At 39.9% G+C, this 24,870-nt stretch overlaps 1 non-coding gene across 1 annotated transcript; it reads left to right on the forward strand.

Moving 5' to 3' along the window:
• Positions 1-7,181: 7,181 nt before the first annotated feature.
• On the forward strand, positions 7,182-7,288 carry LOC127088390 (small nucleolar RNA R71). The gene has a single exon (XR_007790228.1). It is a non-coding gene; the product is annotated as a small nucleolar RNA R71 (small nucleolar RNA).
• Positions 7,289-24,870: the final 17,582 nt, after the last annotated feature.

The raw sequence follows: 24,870 nt of genomic DNA on the forward strand, positions 1-24,870 counted from the left end.
GTTGATTATGCGTGCACAGAAAGGTCAAGTCGGCTTGACGGAGCATCCATTCGATACCTTAGAGTAATCCTAATTATTGTAAACAAGTAAAATCAGGATACCTGGTGGAGACGACGCCTCGCTGTTGGAAACGCTCGTATTGCTCCCTTTGATAATTTTCATCTTCGGTTCGGAAGATGATATTTCCGAAATTCTGGTTACCCGCCATAATGATGGATGAACTGAAAGAGGTAAATTTGAAAGAAAAGAAAAGTGTGTGATAGAAGAAAGTGGTTTGTGGTGAATGAAGGAAGATTTGGTGGGTATTTTTAGGAAAAAAAATGTTGGAAGTTGGAAAAATGGGTGGTTGAAAAGTGAATAATTGTGGGTAAATGTGAATAAATGGGGAAGGTAAAAAGTTGAAAGGGTGTAACGTTCGTCTCCAACGACTCCTTAACGTTCACCTAGTCTGAAGGGCGTTACGCTCGTTACAGGTGCATGACGGGCGTCACAGGTACTTAGCGTGACGTCCGTGACAGAATGTGTGACGCTCGTCACACTGTCTATTTGGCATGGTTTCAGCTAACGTCCTTCAGAGTGACTTTGTGTAATATATTTATTTTTATTATTATGTTTTGCTTTAGATTATTTTAGTTTGCTATTTAATTTCTTTTGCATGCTATTCTACTTTGCATAACAGTACATAAATATATTTTTCTTTGGTAAATCATGGGGGCAGCAACAGTAGAGAGCATGATAGATATTGCATAATAAAATTAAATAAATAGCTTCAATAAAATAATCATAATGTAACATTGGAAAGGAAAACAAAAAAAAATGCGAAAGAGAAATAAATGCGAACATGAATTGAAATAACAATAATGAATAATCTAACTTAAAACTAAATAACTAAAGAAAATAAATTCTATCCATCTGCACGATCTCTGGCCGGAGGAGCAAAAGAGTTAACACGGTATAGCAACTCGTGAAACTGATTTGTCATACTGCTCATGTATCCTAGAACTTCGTGTCTCATTTCAGTAAATTCTTCTCTGAGGGCGTCTTGTTCTGACATCAAAGCTTCAATGGCGGTGTTATAATCAGTTTCGGGCATATGATGTCGGAGGTCGGATATTGCTGATTCTTCGGTCTGAACAGGCTGAGGAGGAGGGTCAATATCATAATAGCCAGATGGTGTCTGAGGGTCAGATTCGGCATAAGGGATCTGGTCATCACAAATCTCATAGTCCTGGATGGATTCAGTGGATCCAGCAGGAGTGGGGGTTTCGTTCAGATTGTAGAGCCAGTTACTGCGGTTATGAACATTAGTCCTGGGACTGGGTAAGGTGAATAGGCAAAGAACCTGGTTATTAATTATAAGCTCGAACTCGTCAGATCCTAGGTTTGCTATAAACAAGGTGTTGAAGAGGAAGGGTATGCTCATAATGGTAATGCCACAAAAAGGGCTTAAGTCAAGCATAGGCTGACGTAATCCAATAGCATTACCTATCATAGTTATCAAACCGCCTATTCTAATAGGTGCTCGCTCATCTTGGATAAGGTGGTCTAAATTTGCTAGCATAAAAGTGGCACCGTTTACTGGACGGTTCTGGGAAGCACAGAATATGATGAAGAGTTCATCACGTGAAACTGAAATGATGTTTGGCTTCTCTCCAAATAAGGTGTGGGTCAGGATCCTATGGAAATAGCGGAAAGCCGGTTATGTATGTTTCCAGAGAGAAACTCATGTTCCTCGGGCTCATCATTTCCAGTCAAACTACCCCAAAAGTGGTCAAGTTCTCTATATTCAAAAAGTTCTTCCTGGCTTACTGTGAATGTATCAAGGGAGGTAGGGAAACCCAAAAGGTTAGTAAAGTCTCTAATATTAAATTGGTACTCCATGTTGAACATTCTGAACTGGATAAAACCTCTGCTAATTCCTTTCCCATGGCTGGGTAGATAGATTAGGGAGCTAAGGAATTCTAGTGTTAGTCTCCAGTAGGTGACGAAATGTCGTAGGATAGGAGATGTTTCCCATCCTATCTGATTCAGCAAATACATGACACTTTCTCTTAGTCCAAGGGCGGTCATAGCCCAGTCATCAGCATATAAACTAGGTAGCATCTCTCTAGTGGCTAGTTCTTCAAATTTTAGTTTGTGAGCCATTCCTCTGAATTTGATACCCATACGGTCAATTTGTCCCATCTGGTTAGTGTTAGCTAGAGAAAAGAAAACATGAGTTTTAGTCAGGATTTGGCCAAATGCCGAAAGAAAAGAAAAGTTTTTAATAAATTAATATAAATTAAGAATGAATACCAAACAGAAATTAAAAGAATAATTAAGGAAGAAATAAAAAATAATAATAGAATAAGGAAATAATAAAATATTTGTGGGTTGTCTCCCACTAAGCGCTTTGTTTAATGTCGCAAGCTCGACATAAAAACAATCAGTTACAATCTATAATTTCTGGAGGCATTTCGTCTAAGTGTAGGATTTGCGAATCTTCGTTGGTTTCCGCATAGTGATAGTGTTTTAGACGTTGCCCGTTTACGGTGAACGGTTCTGTGGATTTTCCTTTAATTTCTACCGCTCCACTGGGAAAGATGTTAGTGATATGAAAAGGACCTGACCATCTGGATCGTAGTTTTCCCGGAAATAACTTTAACCTAGAGTTAAATAAAAGGACGGTATCGCCTTGTTTAAAGATTTTCCTTGATATGCGCTTGTCATGCCATTGTTTTGTTCTTTCTTTGTAGATTCTGGCATTTTCATAGGCGTCTCTTCTGAGTTCCTCTAATTCGTTTATGTCAAGGATTCTCTTTTCGCCGGCGGCCTTATAGTTTAGATTCAGATTTCTAATAGCCCAATAGGCTTTATGTTCTAACTCTACCGGGAGGTGACAGGATTTTCCATAAATGAGCTTAAATGGGGTCGTCCCTATGGGGGTTTTATAAGCAGTTCGATACGCCTATAAAGCTTCTGGTAATTTTAATGACCAATCTTTCCTTGAAGTGGCGACTGTTTTCTCTAATATTTGTTTAATCTCTCTATTGGACACTTCCACTTGTCCACTGGTCTGAGGGTGGTAAGGTGTCGCTACTCTATGCCTTACGCCATACTTAAGCAATAGTTTTTCGAGTACCTTGGATATAAAGTGTGATCCACCATCACTGACTACTATTCTCGGGACACCAAACCTCGGAAATATTATATTCTTAAAGAGTCTAGTTACTACTCGGGTGTCATTTGTTGGGGAAGCTATAGCTTCGATCCATTTTGAAACGTAGTCTATCGCCACGAGTATGTATTTGTTACCGAAAGAGGATGGAAAAGGTCCCATGAAGTCTATTCCCCACACGTCGAAAATCTCTACTTCCAAAATACCTTTTTGTGGCATCTCGTCACGTCTAGATATGTTTCCTGTGCGTTGACATCTGTCACATTCCTTAATAGCCGCATGTACATCCTTCCATATACTTGGCCAATAAAAACCGGATTGTAGGATTTTAGAGCAGGTCTTGGATGTACTTGCGTGTCCACCATAAGGAGCGGAGTGGCAGTGTTGGATTATATTTTCTACCTCTTCTTCGGGTATACATCGACGGAAAATACCATCGGGGCCTCTTTTGAAAAGTAAGGGATCATCCCAGTAATAGTGTTTTATGTCGTAGAAGAATCGTTTCTTCTGCTGGTAGGATAAAGTAGGTGGAACTATTCCGGCAGCTAAATAATTGACGAAATCAGCGTACCATGGTGTGACAGATATAGCTAAGGTGGTTTCTACTTGCTTGTCAGAGTTATTCTCTTCCAAAGTAGCTATAAGTTTATCGTACGAGAAATCATCATTAATTGATGTTCTTTCCGGTTCAAGGTTCTCAAGTCTAGAGAGGTGGTCTGCTACTACGTTTTCAGTTCCTTTCTTGTCTTTGATTTCTAAATCGAACTCTTGTAGCAACAAGATCCATCTTAGGAGTCTAGGTTTAGCATCCTTTTTTGTTAAGAGGTATTTGATAGCAGCGTGGTCAGTGTAAACTATTATTTTGGCTCCGACCAAGTAAGAACGAAATTTATCTAGCGCAAACACAACTGCTAGAAGTTCTTTCTCGATTGTGGCGTAATTCATCTGTGCTTCATCTGGAGTTCTACTTGCGTAATATATAACATGAATCTTTTTATCCTTTCGTTGTCCTAAAACAGCACCTACAGCATAATCGCTGGCATCGCACATTATTTCGAATGGTTCATTCCAGTCGGGTGTCTGCATTATGGGTGCTGAGATCAGTGCTTGCTTAAGCGTTTGAAATGCTTCTAAACAGTTATTGTCGAATATGAATTCGGCATCTTTCATCAATAGTCCGGTTAAAGGTTTAGTTATTTTAGAGAAGTCTTTGATGAATCGTCGGTAAAAACCGGCGTGTCCTAAGAAGCTTCGTACTTCTCTCACGGTTTTAGGGGGTTGAAGGTTTTCGATTACCTCTATTTTGGCTTTGTCTACTTCAATTCCTCTATTTGATATAATGTGTCCTAAAACAATTCCTTCTTGTACCATAAAGTGGCATTTCTCCCAGTTAAGTACTAAGTTTACTTTTACACATCGCTCTAGAACTTTTTCTAGGTTCTCAAGGCATTCTTCAAAACTTTGTCCGCATACGGAAAAGTCATCCATAAATACTTCCATGATGTTTTCGAGAAAATCGGCGAAAATTACCATCATGCATCTTTGAAAGGTTGCAGGAGCATTACACAAGCCAAACGGCATTCGTCTATAAGCGAAGGTACCAAAAGGGCACGTGAATGTTGTCTTTTCTTGGTCATCAGGGTGAATGGGTATTTGAAAGAAGCCTGAATAACCGTCTAGATAACAAAAATGTGAATGTTTTGCCAATCGCTCTAGCATCTGGTCAATGAATGGTAAAGGGAAGTGATCTTTTCGGGTTGCTTTGTTTAGTTTCCTATAGTCAATGCACATTCTCCATCCCGATTCGATTCGTTTGGTTATAGTTTCTCCTTTTTCATTTTCAATGACTGTTATACCACCTTTCTTTGGTACTACGTGTACAGGACTAACCCATTTACTATCAGATATAGGATATATAATACCTGCTTCTAATAACTTGGTTATTTCCTTCTTCACTACCTCACTCAGGATCGGATTTAGTCTCCTCTGGTGTTCTCTAGAAGTTTTATAGTCTTCTTCTAGCATGATGCGGTGCATACAAATAGAAGGGCTTATTCCTTTAAGATCGGTGATGTTGTACCCTAGTGCGGTCGGATATTTTCTTAAGATATGTAAGAGTTTTTCTGTTTCGAGTCTTCCTAGGTCAGCATTAACTATCACAGGTCGTTCAAGTTCTAAGTCTAGGAATTCATATCTCAGATTTTTGGGAAGTGTTTTCAGGTCTAAGGTTGGTTTCTTAAGGCATTGCGTAGGGTCCGGTGTTATTGCTAAACATTGGTTAAGTTTGTCTTCTACAGGACAGTCGGATGATTTGTCCTTTTCTAATTCTGTTTCTTTTATGCATTCATCGATGATATCCATGAAGTAACATGTATCTTCTATTGCAGGTGCTTTCAAAAATTGGGAAAGAATGAACTCAATTTTCTCTTCTCCTACTTCGAAGGTGAGTCGTCCTCGTTTTACGTCTATGATTGCACCGGCAGTTGCTAAGAACGGTCTTCCCAGTATAATGGGTGTAATATCATCTTCTCTAATGTCCATAATTGTAAAATCAGTTGGGATGTAGAATTGACCTATGCGTACGGGAACGTTTTCAAGAATTCCTACAGGGTATCTAATAGAACGATCTGCTAGTTGCACAGACATTTTAGTTGGTCTTAATTCTCCCATTTCAAGTCTCTTGCATATGGATAAAGGCATAACACTAATTCCGGCTCCTAAATCGCATAAGGCTTTGTCGATGACAAATTTTCCTATGTGACAGGGTATAGAGAAACTACCCGGATCCTTGAGTTTAGGAGGCATGTTCTGGATTATAGCGCTACATTCGGCAGGGAGTGTAACGGTTTCGCTATCTTCAAGTTTCCTCTTATTAGAAAGAATTTCTTTTAAGAACTTGGCATATGAGGGCATTTGCGTAATAGCTTCTGTAAACGGAATTGTGACGTTTAATTGTTTAAGGAGGTCAACAAATTTTTTAAATTGGCCCGCATCTTTGGTTTTAACAAGCCTTTGAGGGTAAGGGATAGGTGGTTTATAAGGTGGTGGAGGTACATAAGGTTCCTTCTTTTCTATGGTTTCCTTATTACTCTCTTCCTTTTCCTTAGGTTCACTTTCCTCAGTTGATTTTTTAGGGTTTTGGTTTTCTATCCTTGGATCAGACGGTCCTTCCACTTCCGTTCCACTTCTTAATATGATTGCATGGGCGTGGCTTCTCGGGTTAGGTTGGGGCTGTCCAGGAAATGTACCAGTTGGGGCAGCAGTAGGCGCTTGTTGTTGAGCTACTTGTGATATTTGTGTTTCCAGCATTTTGTTATGGGTAGCCAGGGCATCTACTTTGCTTGCTAGTTGTTTAAGTTGTTCGCCAGTGTGTACATTCTGGTTTAAGAAATCTTTATTGGTTTGTTGTTGAGAAGCTATAAATTTTTCCATCATGATTTCCAAGTTGGATTTCCTAGGGGCGTTATTGTTATGTGTAGATGGGTTCGGCTTCTGATATCCCGGAGGTATAGCTGGGGCTTGATTTGGAGATTGTCCAGGTGCGTATAAAGCATTATTACTCTTATATGAAAAGTTTGGATGGTTCTTCCAATTTGAGTTATAGGTATTCGAATAGGGGCTTCCTTGAGCATAGTTTACTTGTTCTGCTTGGATTCCTGTTAAGAGTTGACAATCCGTAGGAGTGTGACCTTGGATTCCGCAGACCTCGCAATTCTGAGTTATAACAACCACGGCGGTTGGAGGTGATACATTTAAACTTTCAATTTTCTGGACCAGAGCATCCACTTTTGCATTAACATGATCAAGGTTACTTATCTCGTACATGCCGGTTTTCGTTTGAGGTTTTTCCACCATTGTTCGTTTGGTTCCCCACTGATAGTGGTTTTGGGCCATGCTTTCGATAAGCTGGTAAGCATCAGCATAAGGTTTGTTCATTAGTGCACCACCTGCAGCGGCGTCTATTGTTAACCTTGTGTTGTACAAGAGACCATTATAGAATGTGTGAATTACTAACCAGTCTTCTAAACCATGGTGTGGGCAAAGTCTCATCATGTCTTTGTATCTTTCCCATGCTTCGAAAAGAGACTCGTTATCTTTCTGTTTAAATCCATTTATCTGGGCTCTTAACATAGCTGTTTTGCTTGGCGGAAAATATCGGGCAAGAAAAACTTTCTTCAACTCGTTCCACGTGGTGACAGAGTTGGAAGGGAGAGACTGAAGCCATCTTCTAGCGCTATCTCTTAATGAGAAAGGAAAAAGACGAAGTCGAATTGCCTCTGAAGTGACACCATTAGCTTTAACAGTATCAGCGTATTGGACAAATACGGATAAATGAAGGTTTGGATCCTCGGTAGGATTTCCAGAGAATTGGTTCTGTTGTACTGCCTGCAACAGTGAAGGTTTGAGTTCGAAGTTGTTTGCTTCGATTGCGGGCAGAGAAATACTTGAATGCGGTTCATCTTGCGATGGAGCGGCGTAATCTCTAAGAGCACGAGCTGGTTCTGCCATCTCGGGTATCGAAGGGAAAATGTTTTTGAAATCAGGAAGTTCGACAGGAGGGAGATTGTTTGCAGCACGATATTCCCGAATTCGTCGTAAGACTCGGAGATATAGTTCGATATCGTTGATTCGTAAATAGAGCGGCTCGCCTTGTGAGCGAGTGCGTGGCATACAAATCGACGATAGAAAGAAAAGAAAAAGAAACCTTAGTCTCTACAGCGTAACAGAAGAGTTACGATATCGACTAAATAAAAGTCCCCGGCAACGGCGCCAAAAACTTGATCGCTCGACTTTATGAGTCGAATTGGGTACAAACTGCAAGTGCACAGTTCTATCGCGTAGTTTTAAAAGATATCGATCCCACAGGGACTTATGAATCGATATACCGTTATCTAAGGTTACTTCGTAAAGCTAAGGTGGATTATGTTTGATTGTTTGGGGAAAAGCTAAAAACTAAACTAAGATCTAGATTAAATATTAATAAGCGGATATCAGTATGCAGTTCGTCGTAATTAGGGAATCAATTCTTTGTTGGTTTCTTGGTTTTAAAATAAATCATTTCAATTGACTTTATTGATTAAAATTTCTATCTCAAACTCTCGCTCTGTTGAATAAACCATGATTTTATGTTAACGTAGCTGTCACTTATAATTAAGTCAAAAACCATATTTTGAAAGCAATAAAGTCCGTAGAAACTCTTTTTAAGAAAACACTAACCGTTTAAACACCCTTATCTCAAACTCTCGCTATGTTGATTTAGGTTATATAATTAAATTCAAATGCTTAACTCTCGTCCTCACATTCAATCTTTAAAAATACTTTTTGAAAAAGATTAGAATTTAATTAACTCTAAAAATTGCTTTCGCCCTGATCTAGAATTAATGTCCAATTTACACTGTCCAGTTAAAACCTCAAACTCTCGCTCTATTGATTTTAACTTCTTTATGTCTTTTACTTTCGTACAAAAACCTTGTTGTTAAACCTGTAAATTGAGACCGTAAAAAGAGTGATTTTAATTTTAAACTTAATTTAACCGACTTAGTTTTGATTCCTTAATCCGCTTACTTTACATACCGATATCTAAGTAAATTAGCTAGACATGCTAAACAAACTTAAATAATTATCATGCATAAACAGGCTCATCTCAAGCAAATAATATAAATAAATAATAAAACAAAGCATTAAACAATAATTAAAGGAACCTGAATAATTTAAACAGTAGTCTTGAACACTCCACCACAAGCCGGTAGGATTTGTTCTTGAATTCTTCAATTAACCAACAAATTAAAACGAAGGAATAAAAAAAAACTAGATTCTAACGTAAGGTTAGATCCGGTGAAAAGGTACACAATAGTTTCCGGTGTAGAAACGATTATGTGAAAATTAATTAAATGCTGAAGAGGAAATAGAGTTGCAAAAGAAAATAATAAAAATTGCAAGAATAATACTGTAAAGAAATAATGCCTAAGCTGCTGAAAGAAGAAGAAAAAAATGGAAAACGGTAAAACAAAATCTGGAAAAAGCGTGGAACTCCTTTAGGTTTGCAAAGCTGGTATTTATACTTGTAGCACTTCCTGTAACGGTTTCCAAAAAGCAGTCCGCGTCAAAAGTCTTCACGTAACGGAGGTATAGGCGTGGAAATAGGATTCAGCGTGCATATAGGACTCAACGTCTCTGAAGGCAAAAATGTAGGGGGATGGTGTGACGTTCGTCACACCATGTGTGACGTTCGTCACAGGAGCAAAGCGTGACGCCCGTCACAGCCTCTGTGACGTTCGTCACAGGCACAGCGCCTGTGTTCTTGTGCTTTGGGCTGTGCTTTGATATTTGCTTCTTTTCACTTCTTTTTGCACCTTCTTTTCTTCCTTTTTTACTTTTGCTTCAAATAGATCACCTGAGACAAATAGAAAGGAAATACCGCGTAATATCTAATAAAATAAAGTAAATTGAAATAAATAATATTATAATTTAATTGAATTAAGTCCTAAAATATGATATAATTTCATGTTATCAATTGCTAGGGTTGCATATGACATGAACTTGGTATCCTCATGTGGCAAAGATCAAACTTCAAATCTTCACACAGACTTGCCTTGCAATCCAAGTTGATTTCAGACTCTCTCACATTCATTTATGGACCTAAATCAATGATCTCATGGGTCTGTACACGCCCGTGCACCCATGCATCATCATTTGCCAATTTTGGAAAGTGAGTTTGAAGGTGCAAATATCATGAGTTGCAGCTATAAATAGAGCCCTCTAACATCAGAATTAAACACATTCGCGCCAACTTTGATCCTAAACCCCTAACCCTTCCATTTGAGAGGATAAAACTGAGAATTTCATCTTGAAATTGAGTTTGAATCTCACTGTTTTGAGATTCAAAACTCCAGGGATCCAAGACCTTTTGTGCATTTCATTCTACTCCTGCAAGCATTCTGAGTGAGATCAAGCACGAGTCAAGGCAAGAACAGTTGAATCCAGACCTACATTAAAGGTAGTTTCCAGAAAATTTCATCTCTTCGATTCTCTCTCAATCTTGCTCAATTCTCTTGCTTCTTTGGTTGTCTGAAGTCCTACCAATGTAGGCAAGAAGATTTAGTTGATTAAAGGTCAAATTGAAGCAACTCAGTTGACATACCTCAAATTTCAACTCCTCATATCTTTCTATATGTGAGGAGTTAGTTAAAATTGAGGTGATATTCGTGATCTACACCATTTTTCCTTTCAGATCATGTCCTCCTTTTTCATTTATGATGTGGTGATGAATGGACCAGTCCAACCAAGGTCGCCTGAGAAGATGATCGACGCTTTTCTCCTGCAATGATGTGGCGTGGTCCTGAGCCATTAGATGAGTTCAATTTGTTTTAATCAAGAGCATACGTTTTAATTGCCAAGCGTGTGGACGTTTGACTCAGGCGCACCATGGAACGCACGCTGGTGGCCACTTGATCTGCCACCTCAATTAATGAGGGAAATCAAGTGGTCCACGTTTTTTCTGATGAATTGAATTTCACTTTAATTGCTTTATTTTCATTAATTCATATTAATTTTAATATGGATCCAAAAAATATGAGAGTTTCACCAAAAAAATTCAAATATTTTCCTCTTTCATATTCTGAATTAAAATTATTTTTTGGATCATTATTAATATTTTTCATGATTTAATTGATTTTTCATTTGTTTTTAATTTTTTAAAAATACTTCTAAGTCTTTCAAAAATCTGAAATTTTTTCTCCAAGGTCCTTTGACCTTGTTTGAGCTATGATAAATCTCATGGTCATTTATTTGGTGTTTTGATGAGGTTTTAGGAATTTGACAAACCATATTTAATTTAAATGCACTATTTTAGTTTTTAATTGGAATAAATGTCAAATAATTTTGTTGACCAATTATGATGACTTGTTTATGTTTGACTTTTGTTGTTGGGCCTTGATCAAGGTTGATTTGACTTTGTCAAATTAATATCATTGGATTTAGGGGATTGATGGAATGTACATTTCATCTCCCAAAATGAATGAATGATATTAATTTTGTAAAATTCCTCCTTTGATCCATTTGAGATTTCATCTATTCCCCCCCCCCCCCCCCCCCCCCCCCCCTCACTTCATCTCTTTCCCCTTCTTTATGCATTCATCTCATTTGGCCTATGATATCTCAAAGTCCTAAAGCTAGTTGATTGAAAAATTAACATGAGTATGGATGAGGTTAGGCCACACCTTTTGCATATTCTTTTTGTGTGTGGTATGTTTCATGAGCATAATTCATAATACTATGTCTCTAACATGTATTAACACCAAAATTCTATTGCTCGCCCTCAAATAGTTGTGACTTCTACATAAGTCCAATTATGATTGCTTAACATAGTGCTAAATTTGTGACATAAAAGGCATAACATTCTAGTTAGTGAGATTGTAAGTCTCCCCTCTTTCATGGTATTATATGGAAACTTAGCCTTTTTTCCTTCCTTTGGAAGATGTCTTGGTTCAAGAATTCATGCTTGTGATAAGTGGGTTGAGTGTTCTCCAAAGAATGTCTAAGAATGAAAAGCAAAAACAAAATATACTAACTTCTAACCTATCAACTACTAACTTTTAATTCTAAGCCCTTTACTTTAATGTTATTTAATTCTAGCTTTTATACATTTGCCATTGTTCATATCATTCTAATTGTTTATGTTAATGCAATTTTCACTTTGTCCACTTGGACCATATTGTGTGATATATTTTGTTTGTGTATACTTTGCTTGTTTGCGTGGTCTTTGACCATTAATGTACATAATAACAACAAAAACCCTAAAAACTTTTGAATGGTCTGTTAGCTTGATCTTGGACAAATGGACTTAGAACTTAGGCAACATTCCTATGCTAAAGGACTTGGCCAATGCCAACTTATTGAGAAACCAAGTGCTTGAAATTTGAAACTTCATCTGATACATCATTCCAGATCTCTCTGAGTTCATCTACAACATGATCATTGTGAAGTTGTTATTTTGAACCTGTGAGTTATGAAATTCATCTGTTACATGGGCTACCTTGAAGAAGATCATGGAATGGATAAGCTTGGATGTGGCCATCTTTATTTGATGCATTGCTCTTCAAGATAATATAATTGTGCATCTGTGTGTTGCTTAATTCTAAAAGTCCAAGGAAATTTTGGGTTTCAATTGACATTCTTGTCTATTGGATTGCTACCCCATTTGGTCAGATAAATCTTAACTTTTAATTTTGTACCTAGGATTAGTCTCTTCATCTTCTCCCCATTTCTTTAATTTTAAAACATCTCCCTCCTTTTTCAAAACCTTCTTTGATTGAACTTATTTTGTTCTAAACTTTGACCACATTGTAAAAAAGATAGAAACTTTGGCCTTATGCCATTGCATTTTCAAACTTCTATTTTTAAATCAAACTTGTAAATAAACTTAACTATACTTGACTTAAACTTTCAAAAAACCAAAAAGAATTAACTTATTGTGTAATACCCCAAAATTTACCCTTCATATTTCCTGAAGAAAAAAAAAACAAAAAAAAAACGAAAAAAAAAAACGAAAAAAAAACGAAAAAAAAAAAAAATTAATTAATTAATTAATTAAATAAATAAATAAAATATAACAAATTATTTTGGACTTGGGTCTCCCTCATTTGAGCCCACTACCCACGAAAATCAGTCTATAAATACAGAAGTTTCAGTAGAGGAGTGACAGTTGGAGTTACACTGGGAGATTCACTGGAGAAAGATAGTGAGAGAAAGAAGACAGAACAAAGGGGGATTTTGAGGAGAAACAAAACACTCTGAGGTTTCCTTGGAACAAAACCCTGAGGAAAAAGATAGTGAGAGAAGACCTGACAGAGAACTCAGAGCAGCCTCCAAACCCTGAAGGGAACTCCACTTGTAAACCTCACGGGTGCAACTCAATTTCAATCAAGCTCTCCAATCAGGTTTGCCCTATATCCATCATCTTTATGCCTTTAATTTGAATGCTCTATAAGTATGAGGTATTATGGGTGAATTTGATACCTTTTTTGTGGGCCTTTTGTGAATTTTGATGGAATTATTCATGTGGTTACATTTTGATTTAGGGGCAACTCTGGGTTACCCTATTTTGTTTCTCTAACCTGTCTTTGTGTTGCCATGGCATTGTTTTCCCTGGACTTCACCTTGTTTGTCTAACCTTTCTGTTGAGTTTTCGCGAGGGCTCACATACTCTTGCAGGGATACCATCCGGAGGTTTATCCTGATTAATCGTATTGACTGATTTTCTTTGATGGTCTAGCTGGAGAGATCTCAGGGTTGCTACTCCTTTAATTGCTGTAACTTCGGATCTTTATCCGTGTGGTAATTTTTTCCTTTTCTCGTACTTTATCGCTTTCTTAGCTGGAAGACCTCGATAGGAGGCAATGTTTGGGCCCCTTGGTGGCATTTTACTTTGAGATACATGTTTTGTGTTTTGTATTCATATCCCCACATGTAGCGTGGTTCCTTCGTCAAGAACTGCCTGTTTGCCCTCGAGCATCCCAAACCCTAAAACCCAAAGCAACGCGTTTACTCCTTCTACTACAGGCGAGTAAGTCTCCAAAGGTCGAGCATCTGGTAGATTGCGTAGTGACTTCGTTCGTCCAAAACCCAATCCATAACCCCGTAGTTAGCCGAACTACGGCTTGCTCTGATTCTCATTCCAGATGAGATACGTAGGCATAAGACGCGATGTCTTAACGAGCACACATCCCCCCAACCCATAGGTCAGTCGAGCTACGAAGACTCTGATTCTCATATTCAGATGAGATACGTATGCAGTGGATGCAACATCCGCGCGAGTCATTTTCATTCAACCCCTTTTTTTTTAGTAAATAAACACATTAGGTAAACCCACCCCCTTTAGACAAAAAACCACAAAAGTGGATCCCGTAGAGTACTACGGATGCGTAGGGGTGCTAATACCTTCCCTTCGCATAACCGACTCCCGAACCCAAGATTTGGTTGCGAGACCCCGTCTTGTCCTTTCCTTTTTCAGGTTTACTTCGAGCGTTTCCTTTCCCTCCTTTGGGATGAATAACGCATGGTGGCGACTCTTCTGTCTTTTTCTTTCGCCGATTGTTTTTTCGCGCACTGTATTTTTCAGGTTGCGATAGCTGGCGACTCTGCTGGGGACATTAAGAAGTTGACCTCTTGCTGGTCCACCTTCCCTAAGCGAGTCCCTCCTAGCTTTTGTAGTTTGTTTGTTTATTGGGTGTTCATGCTTTTGTACAGTTATTTATTTACCTGCTTTACCTTATTGCATTATGTACATATCATTGTTGTATCTGTTGGCTGGATATGGCTGCTTGGTGATCTTTGTGAGATGAGTTCTATACCCGAACTCGAGTGCACTTAAGATAGGAGAATGGCATAGTCCTGTCAACTTGTGTGGAGTTATTCCTTAGCGAGTTGACTTGCAAGCCCATTCACTTGGTGGAGGTCATGTTGAGATCAATGATGTCACATAAGTAAGTTGTGGTTAGACATTACTTGTTCCAATATAGACCTAAGAAGCCAAGGACCTTAGTTTACCAAACCCATCTTGGCCTATTTGTAGGACGTAGTGCGAAAGTCGTTCAAGTGTAAGATTTGATACGATTGTTACGCGATACTACACTCATAAGAGTCTCTCTTGAGAATATTGTTGGAATACGAGTAGTCGTTCCTCTGATAATATCCGAAAGATGAGATTATGACTATGGGAACCTTTTGTAGAACATGTTTGGCAGGTTTGAACCTTAGTACACTCATTTTGGGTGGTTCTTAACCTAAACTCCATGCTCGTGACTTGCGACAAACCATTGATTCATGGTTGATCCGATCAGGTATCCTTAATATCAATGAAACTCGGGTGTTGATAAGGTGTAAACCATAATCCACCAAAATGGGTGGTTGATATTAAGGATAACATGACCCATCCCATGACCTTTGTTTGGTGTACTCTTAATTTCTCTCCAGACAGTGCAACCTGACAGATGTTCAAGCAGATACAGCAATCCTGATTGACATGCCACTGCATTGCATTCACATCATCACATCATTTGCATTCACATCACTTAACACATGTTTATCCTTTTCAAGGGGGTTTAAATCTTCTTCTTGATTCTAGTCGGGGTTTTCTTCTTACACTGTTTATCAAATGTGAGACTGGAATCAAGGGGGTAGAATACTTTTGGAATTGATAAACATGTCATTGCATTTGCATAGTCATCCGCATGTCTTGCATAACAGGTACCGCCACAGTGTTCTCAGTTTGTTTGGTGTCCCACTAGCAGGATAGCTGACTCAGGCATTCACCGATACGGTACCCGGAGGAACCAACAGAGAGTAATGGAAAGCCTACAGGCAGAGCTCGCCGAGATGAAGATTCGCATGAATCAATTCATGGATTTGGTTCAAGGGGTGGCTCAAGGACAGCAGGAGCTTAGATTGTTGGTACAGAGGGATCCCCCTATTACTTAACCGGAGACGTTGGCTGATCCTCCAACTGGAGAGGCTAATGGTCCCAATGGACCGGGGCCTATCCCAATCCTACATGTCACCTCCGGTCAACAACCCATTCAGGATGGTCAGGATGATCAGTTTCCCTTGCTTCAGGAAGACTTTGGCATGGACCCCATGTTTAGGAGATTGGAAGAAAGGTTGAAGGCAGTGGAAGGACAGAATCCTCTGGGAGTAGATGTTGCTGACTTGGGGCTGGTCCCAGGTGTAAGGGTGCCACCAAAATTCAAGGTCCCGATATTCGACAAATACAATGGCAGCTCCTGCCCCAAAACTCACGTGCAAGCCTATTTCCGTAAAATGGTTGCGTACTCTGATGACGAGAAGCTACTTATGTACTTCTTCCAGGATAGCCTAGCTGGGGCATCCTTGGAATGGTATATGAGGTTGGACAGAGCCCACATCCGTTGCTGGAGGGATTTGGCAGAGGCTTTCGTGAAGCAGTATCAGTATAATGCAGACATGGCTCCGGACAGAACTCAACTTCAGAATCTATCTCTTAAAAGCAATGAGTGCTTCAGGGAATACGCTCAACGCTGGAGGGATACAGCTTCCCGTGTTCAGCCTCCCATGTTGGAAAAGGAAATGGCCAACATGTTCATGAATACGCTGCCTGAACCTTACTTGGAGCGTCTGGTAGGTTGCAATGCTTCCAACTTTGCTGATGTGGTCTCTACTGGAGAAAGGGTGGAGAATTACCTAAAGACCTATAAAAGCCAGAGTGGAGGTGGATCCTCATCAGGGGTGAAGAAGCCGTTCATTCAGGGACAGAAGAGGAGAGAAGGGGATGCGAATGCCATATCTTCTTATCATAACAGGGATAACCGGAGGAATAATTTTCAGAATTATCATCAGCAACCGTATGTTGCGGCTGTGACCATTCCAGCTGCAGCACCACTACAACAACAACAATCACAACGTCAACCAGCTCAGTATCAACAGCAGCAACAACCGGGTAACAGACCCGCTTATCAACAGAGGCAAAGGATGATGGATCGGTGTTTCGACACCCTTCCAATGTCGTACGCCCAGTTACTTTCTAGTCTTCAACAACTACAACTTGTGCAATTGTGCACTCTGGCTCCTCCTGTTGGTAGACTTCCGGTGGGTTACGACGCCAACGCTAGGTGTAGCTTCCACTCTGGGGCACCTGGCCATGACATTGAGAACTGCAAAGCTTTTAAGCACGTAGTTCAGGACCTCATAGATTCAAAGGCCATCGACCTTGCACCAGCTCCGAATGTCGTCAACAATCCCATGCCCCAGCATGGTGGTGCAAACGTTAATTTGGTAGAGGGAGAAGCCAAGTCCATTAAGGATGTGTTGAAGTTGAAGACTCCATTGTTGGATATCAAAGGATGCTTGCTGAAGGCCGATGTCTTCCCCGGTTATGGGAAGGGTTGTTTGGATTGTGCCACTCAGAGTGGAGGTTGTTTGAAACTACAGCAGGGTATTCAGGCCTTGCTCGACAAAGGTATCCTCCAGGTTGAGGGTCTGTCTGTCCAAGAGTCTGCGAAAGGGGTTGAGGAAGAAGGGTTTGAAGATGCTACTGATGAATTCGCAGATGTTGTTCCTACTGTTTCTGTAATCCATAATGATGTAATTGAACTTGATTCCGATGTTTCGGATGCTTGCATTTCAATGAATGAGATTTCTGAGTATGACTATGATATTGCTACTATCACTATTTTCTACCCAACTAATCAGATCCGTGTGCCAGAAGCGCAACCCGTGCCACCAGTGTGACGATCTACTATGACCATCACAACCCCTGGTCCTTTACCCTTCACCAGTGAAAGGGCCATTCCGTGGCATTATGGGGGGAGCGTGTATACGCACGATCGTAAGGTGGAACGGCCACTGAAAGTAGAAGAGGGTCAGAAGCCTGAACTTGAAGGTCCCGCAGTGGATAATGTCGGTGGAATTGGGCGATTCACCAGGAGTGGTAGACTGTTCTCACCACCGATTACCCAAGCTGATAATGCTGATGCTGTGGCGAAAGCCAAGGGCAAGCAAGCCGTGAACGGGGATACCTCTGCACCCCAAGGAAGTTCTGAGCCCACTTTTGCAAAGGATGTGGACGAGCTTCTAAGAATCATAAGGAAAAGCGATTACAAGGTAGTCGATCAGTTGATTCAGACTCCGTCCAAGATATCCATTCTCTCACTCCTATTGTGTTCGGAGGCACACAGGGAGGCACTTCTGAAGGTTCTTAATGCTGCTTATGTACCTCAAGAGATCTCGGTAAACCAACTAGAAGGGATCGTCGTCAATGTGCATACAAGCAACGGGTTAGGTTTTACTGATTCTGACTTAACACCAGCCGGACGCAATCATAACAAGGCTCTGCACATCTCGATGGAATGCAGAGACACCGTGTTATCGCATGTTCTGGTGGATACAGGCTCCTCTCTCAATGTGCTACCCAAGAGAGCCCTGACAAGGTTAGAAGTAGAGGGTTTGGTCTTGAAACCTTCAGATCTTATTGTGAGAGCCTTCGATGGTTCTAAGAGGTCGGTGTTTGGAGAGGTAGAATTGTCAATTTTGATTGGATCACAAACCTTCAATACTGTCTTCTACGTGATGGATATCAGTCCTTCCTACAGTTGCTTGCTGGGTCGTCCTTGGATCCATAATGCTGGGGCAGTCTCTTCAACTCTACATCAGAAGATTAAGTTTCCGGTCAACGGACGAATTATCACCATCTGTGGTGAGGAGGACATCCTGGTCAGTAACCTGTCTACATTCAAGTATGTAGAAGTAGAAGGTGAAATTCATGAGACTCTGTGTCAGGCTTTTGAGTCAGTTCAAGTCAAGGATGCAGCTCCGGTGGAAGAGGTTAAAGCGGGTGCCTTTATCTCATCCTTTAAGCAGGCACGGGCCGTGGTGGATTCAGGTGTTGCTCCCGGTTGGGGGCGTCTGTTGGAATTACCAGTGAAAGAAGATAAGTTCGGGATTGGGTATCAGCCAGTTTTGACTTCTACAACACTTCAGGGGCCGATCACTTTTTCCAGTGCTGGCAGCATTCAGTATGGTCAGGTCTCTGCGGTCAACAATGAAGATGGGGATAGTGATTGTGACATTGACAACTGGGTGCGTCCGAGGATCCCGGGTGAAGTCATCAACAATTGGTCTTCTGAAGAGATTATCCAAGTCACTCTTCTTGAAGAGTAATTTTCTTTGTTTATTCATGCATATCCAAGTCTTACGTTCCGCCCAGGGCGTAATGACTCATTGTAGGGCCCGTTGTAACACCTTAAAATTTGCCCTCCTCTCTTGGGACTAGCTTGGGCATTGCATATCATTTTGTAGGTCATTAGTCATTGCATAATTGCATATCATGTGGCTACATTGAGCAAGTCATCTTCCTAAGTCTTGATCAGAAGATAAAAGAGGATGAGATGCAAGCTGAGGGTTTCATTGATTGAATTGATCACTAATCATCTGAGGGTGTGTGATTCAAATTAGGGTTTCATGGTTTCTCAAGGAGATTGAGCTTGATCTTGGTTGCAATGTTACATCATCCTCATCATGGTTTTGTCATCACCAAGAGATTCATCATGCTTGATCAGATACCTTGAGATTAGGGTTTTGACCTCTGGTCAACCCTAATCAGTTGCATTGGGCCAATCAGGGCTTGGCAAGGAGATGAGGTTTTCAATGGATATGGGGATTATCATATGTTTATATTGAGCTTATGGAAGCTAGGGTTTCATGGTTGAGCCATTTCATCAGGAGTTTGAGGCTCAACTTGATCAGTGCATAGCCAGATTCATCTATCAGTAAAAAAAGTCAACTGTGGTCAACTGTGCCTGAAATGATGGATTTGGAGGTAGGAGAGGGTTAGAGACACTTCATTCATGTCTAAACAAGTTTCATTTGACATTTCAAACATCAAGAATGAAGAAAATAAAATCAGATGGAAACTTTCCAAAAATAGAAAGTGACTTGTAATTGAAAACTGCCAAAAATGGAAAGTTTTTCACCTCAAAATTACGTGTCCAAAAATGCTTCAAATGAAATTTTGTTCAACATGAAAGTTGTAGATCTTGCTCTCACCTTTCCAAAAAGTCCAAGAACATAAATTTCTCATGTGTGGTTGGCAAGTTATGGATTGATCATTGTCCAAAAAAGTTGATTTTCAAAGTGGCATAACTCTTGAACCATTTGGCCAAATTGAGTGAGGTTTCTTTGAGCAAACTCCATTTGACATGTACTATCATTATCCATCATCACATTTCATCAAAAACCATCACATAAAAAGTCCATTTTTCAAGTGGACTTAATTTAAAAAAGGGAGGGAAAAATGTGTTTTTGAGAAATATTCATTATTTTCACTCCATTCCACTTGCATTAGCTCACATATAGCATTTGTAACTTGCTGCAACAAAGAATTTTTACTGTTACATTGCATTGCACATGTGTAGGTGAAATTACCAATTGTCCATTTAGCATAAAAATGCATTTTCACTAATCCACTTCATTAACACTAATTAGGATTAGAAACATCATTAACATCACATATATATAAACATAATCCTAACTGTTTTTTGATTAACCATAACAGAATTCAACATTCTAGATTTAGATCTCCAAAACCTCTTCACTTTCTCTCTCACTTTTTTTCCAAAAATTTGCATAAACATTGCATTGTTCTTCATCAATTCATCATTTACATGCATTATTGAAGCTAATTGAAGCAAGATTTCTTCATTTCCAAGCCAAATTTTGGACTGTTAAAGTGAGGTGCAACAATGGCAATTCAAGATTTCATCAAGATCGTGCGTAATTGAGCAACAAGACTTGTTCCATTCACTTCTACAAGCATCATAGAAGTTCTGTTTTCACATTTCAAGGCCTAGAACGCGCGATTTAGCAACTGTCCTCAAATTAAGGTGAGTTTTCGACTTCAATGATTCTTGAAATTGATTGATGCTTTGGATAGATCTTGTTTAGTAGAGAATTCTGCACTTTGAACCACTAAATTTGGTTGAGAAACGAGGAAGTTATGATGATTTGAAGTTTCATGCATGTTTATGTTTGCTATCGATTTTTTTTAATCATGAGGAATTAGGATAAATTAATTTGAGATTGTGAATGTACGCGGAAAGACCTTTCCGTTGATATAAAGTTTGTCCAATTTGGTGGAGATTTGTTCTTGAGCCTATGAACACATGAAGAACATGATGAACATTCAAAAATTTCCAAAAAACATGTGTTAGATCCAATTTCGTGTTACTGTTCACGCAAGGAGCTGTCTGCGCGCCAGCCTGTTCAAACAGGACCTCCCTTCGAGTCCTGGCCGTGACATTCCATTTTTTGGCTTGGCATTTATTTTCACATGCTTCATATGACTTCACATGCTTCATTTCATCATTTTTTATTTTTTCTTCCACACGAAAAATTCATAACTCACTCAATTTTAATCCAAATTTCATGAGGTTTTTTTCACCATGCTCCTTGTGATGTGCTTGATTTTCTGGTGATTTTTAATAATTTTGTGCACGGGTAAATTTTGGAATGGCCTAGGGTTTGTATGAACATATGTTTGCTTCCACATTGCTTGGTCTTTTGCTCATAAAATGATGATGCTTCATTAGAAATTCATGAAATTTTTTGTGCTTAAACTAGACTCATTCCTGGTCATTTTGATATATGGTTTGTAATTTTTGAGTTCCTGGATTGAGAGATATGATATGATCTTTGTAGGTGTTACATTTTGTGCCATACCATTCCTTGTGCATCTTCTTGATTTTATTTGCTATGCTTATTGAACTTGAATTGAGCTGGATTTCTGCATGAGGATACTTGTGAATGTTGAGAATGCATGTGAACTTTTTCTGGAATTTTTGAATCCATTTCCTATTTGATTGGGATTTTATTTGCTGTTTAGCCATTTGTTAACTTTTTGTGAGACATGTTTGTATTTGATTTGTGAAATTCTGGTTATTAATTGGATGGATTTGAAATTTTGCATGAGTGATATAGACATGTTTAACTTCATTTTGGCTTTGGTGTGGTTCAGTTATCATGTGTCTTCACTGTTTTATGATCATTTGAAGTTGATGCATGTTTTGTGGCCTTGGTTGAGCTTGCTTTTGCATACCCTGATTTGATGATTTTAATTTCCATACTTCCTCTTATCCAAATAGCATGAAAATTGGTATGTTGCTCATTGAATGTGTTCTGTTTAGGATTGAATTTTTGTGGAATTTATTGAGCTGTTTTGATATTGATTTGATTGTGATCATTCTGTTTGCTCTAATATGTTTCCAAAGTGCATAGTTTGGCATGTTTTGTATATGAAATGGATTTGGTACATAGTTTTGATGTGAGACCAATTGGATTCTCTTTTTGCTTGATAAATCTTGGTTTTGATTAATTTTTACTTGCTATTTTGAATTTTTCATCTCCTTTGGACCCTAGGCTTGTCCTAGTGGTCTTGTTTCTCACGTTTGAATGTGATTTTCAGGTTGAAGAAGCAAATGCTTTAAGGAGATTAATGCAAGTTGATTGAGTTTGGTTGATTGTTATGAACTAACTTGGTTTATTTTGTAGGATGCTTGGCTCACTTGAGTTGATTGTGCTTTGCACATGTGATTGATTATACATTGTCTGTTGGTTCTTATGCTGTTTGTTTTGACTTTGTGATTGGTATACTGACTGTATTTGATTGATTTCAGGTACATTAGTTGCTAATAGTTCTTTGAGAACTTGCTTGTGCTGCTGCTTGGTTGTATAAACCAATTGAGGTAGAATTTCTTTTCTCCATGTAGTCTGGAAGACCTGGCCTGTTACTTGGCCAGGCACCTGTCTGAAGTCCTCCTTAAGAGGCAATGTTTGTGATTGTTTAACTTTGTCCCCAAGCAGGAAAAGACCTTGATTAAGGCAATTGGCAGAACCCAAGGGATGTGCAATCCATCCCCTGCTATTCTTGTTGAGTCGTCCCTCTGCTCACACCACTGTGTTGATGCATTGGGACATTAACCCAAGATCAGTTGAGTCAGAGTCTTGAGTGTAGAAGGGTTCCCACTTTCTGAACCCACGCTCCTTTGTCTGAAGCTCTCCCTGGCCAGGGATAAGAGTTGTGAAGTCTCATCTTCACTCACCTTTCATCTGCTTCACCCTGACTCTCAATGTCAGGGTTAAGAGCGAACACCACCCGGATACAGGTGACTTGCCTTGGCAGTCTAACCCTTTGTTTGAGCCCGCTTTGACTGGATATAGTGTGTGCTATTTGGAATGTTTGCTTTATTTTGTTTATGCTTGCATGCTTTGCTTTTTCCTGGTTAGGATTAGCTTGCAGCCTGTGCAAGTTAGGATAGAAACCATAACATAGGGCAATGATGCATGATAACATCTAGGCTCGAGTACAGCTCCCTAGTAGTGTGTCTCCCTTTGTATCTGGTTAGAATTTCTTTCCCGTTCAGGGGAACTACGTCGCCCTGATCCTCATACCAGATGAGGTACGTAGGCAGGAGACCGTGCGAGGTCTCTCCGGGCACCCTTTTTTCTTTTTGTGTGTGTTTGCTTGACAGTTGCTAGGCTCGAGTTCCCGACTCCTTAGTAGCTTGATGCTTGTTTGTTCTTGTGTGTCAGGATATGGATGTAAGACCAGCGATTGGCTGTCCGTATCCTGATCGTGTTTGTTTGGTTCGGAAGCCGATGTAAGTCCAGCGATTGGCGTTCGGGTTCCAAGTTTGCCTGTGTTTGTCTGTGTCTTGTTTGGCGTGCGTGAGCCGAACTACGGCAGCTCTGATTCTCGTTCCATATGAGATACGTAGGCATAGGATGCGATATCCTAGCGAGCCCTCTCCCCTCTTCTCCCACCTGTGTTGTTTCAGTGTGTGTGTGTGATGTTTGTTTTAGCAACCTTTTCTTTCTTTTAGAGCGTGGATCCCGTCGAGTACGACGGACGTGAGGGGTGCTAATACCTTCCCCTTGCGTAACCGACTCCCGATCCCTTTCTCTTTGGTCGCGAGACCATGCTTTTTCCAGGTTTACTCTGAGCGTTTCCTTTCCCTCTTTTGGGATAAATAATGCACGGTGGCGGCTCTGTGTTGTTTTTGTTTTAGCCCGCCGGTTGTTTTTCGCGGATGCGACAGCTGGCGACTCTGTTGGGGAATCGTGATTGTTGACCTGTGCTGGTCCATTTTCCCTAAGCGAGTCTCTCCTAGCGTTCTAGGATAGTTTAGGTTGCTTGTGCTTTATATATTGCATTTATTATTATGTTGTGTATATATTTGCATAAATGTTTGCATGCATCATACTATCATGTTGCCGTCCTCTGTGCAGGTGGTTCCTTTGTTTTGGGGTGGATGTTCTGAGTGGGGCTAAAACCCAGGCCCGAGTATACACCTAGGATTAGTGTGGTCTCATGTTGCCTCCTTCATGTTAGGTTAACATGTGCTTGGCAATGTGATGTACCACAAGCCGGACGAGGTTCATTTGATAGTGCTCTTCCTTTGTGGGGTACTCCACTCTGGTTGAGTCACCTCATCTGAGCTATTGACTCTGGTGACCGATCATTTCCCGGATCTTTGGTTTAGACGATCTCAAGAGAGCTACAATGGCACACCCGAAAGGGCAAACCCATTGAGTATCTTTGCCCGATTGTCGAGACTATTATCCGCCTTAGGATGACCTAATTAGAATTTACCTGTGAGGGGAGGGTGATTCTTACAGATGCATGATCAGATGGTGACTTTGATGGTGACTGATGGTTCCGTTGATCATGGTCTTATTTATAAGTCGGATTTATGGCCATTTATTGCTGAGACGCCGGAGTGCTATCCGTGTTATTTATCAGTGGGGATCCGTTTATTTCAGGATTCCCCGGGCTGATTTAGAGGATTATGGGTATCTGCTCAGAGTTTTGTCTGGTGATGATGATGATGTACCTTTCAGTTCCGTTTATTTCGAACTCCCTTGAGTCGGATTTGTGGTTACATATTCCCTCAGATGGTTGTGATCGGTTCAGAGATCAGGGCTGTGATTCAGGGCAACAGATGTTCGGACGACTTGGAGGATGGCACAATGCATTGCATTCATACATCTACATCATTTTCATTTTGCATTCATCTGCATCAAACCTATGCCTAGCCATATGGGGAGTATTACGGATTGAGAATCTGGTTGAGAGACATCTTGAATTTCAAAATGTGGATGTCAAAATATTATCTGTCTCGATGAAACCA

The sequence above is a fragment of the Lathyrus oleraceus genome, chromosome 5 (genome assembly GCF_024323335.1).
Source record: "Lathyrus oleraceus cultivar Zhongwan6 chromosome 5, CAAS_Psat_ZW6_1.0, whole genome shotgun sequence".
Taxonomy (NCBI): domain Eukaryota; kingdom Viridiplantae; phylum Streptophyta; class Magnoliopsida; order Fabales; family Fabaceae; genus Lathyrus; species Lathyrus oleraceus.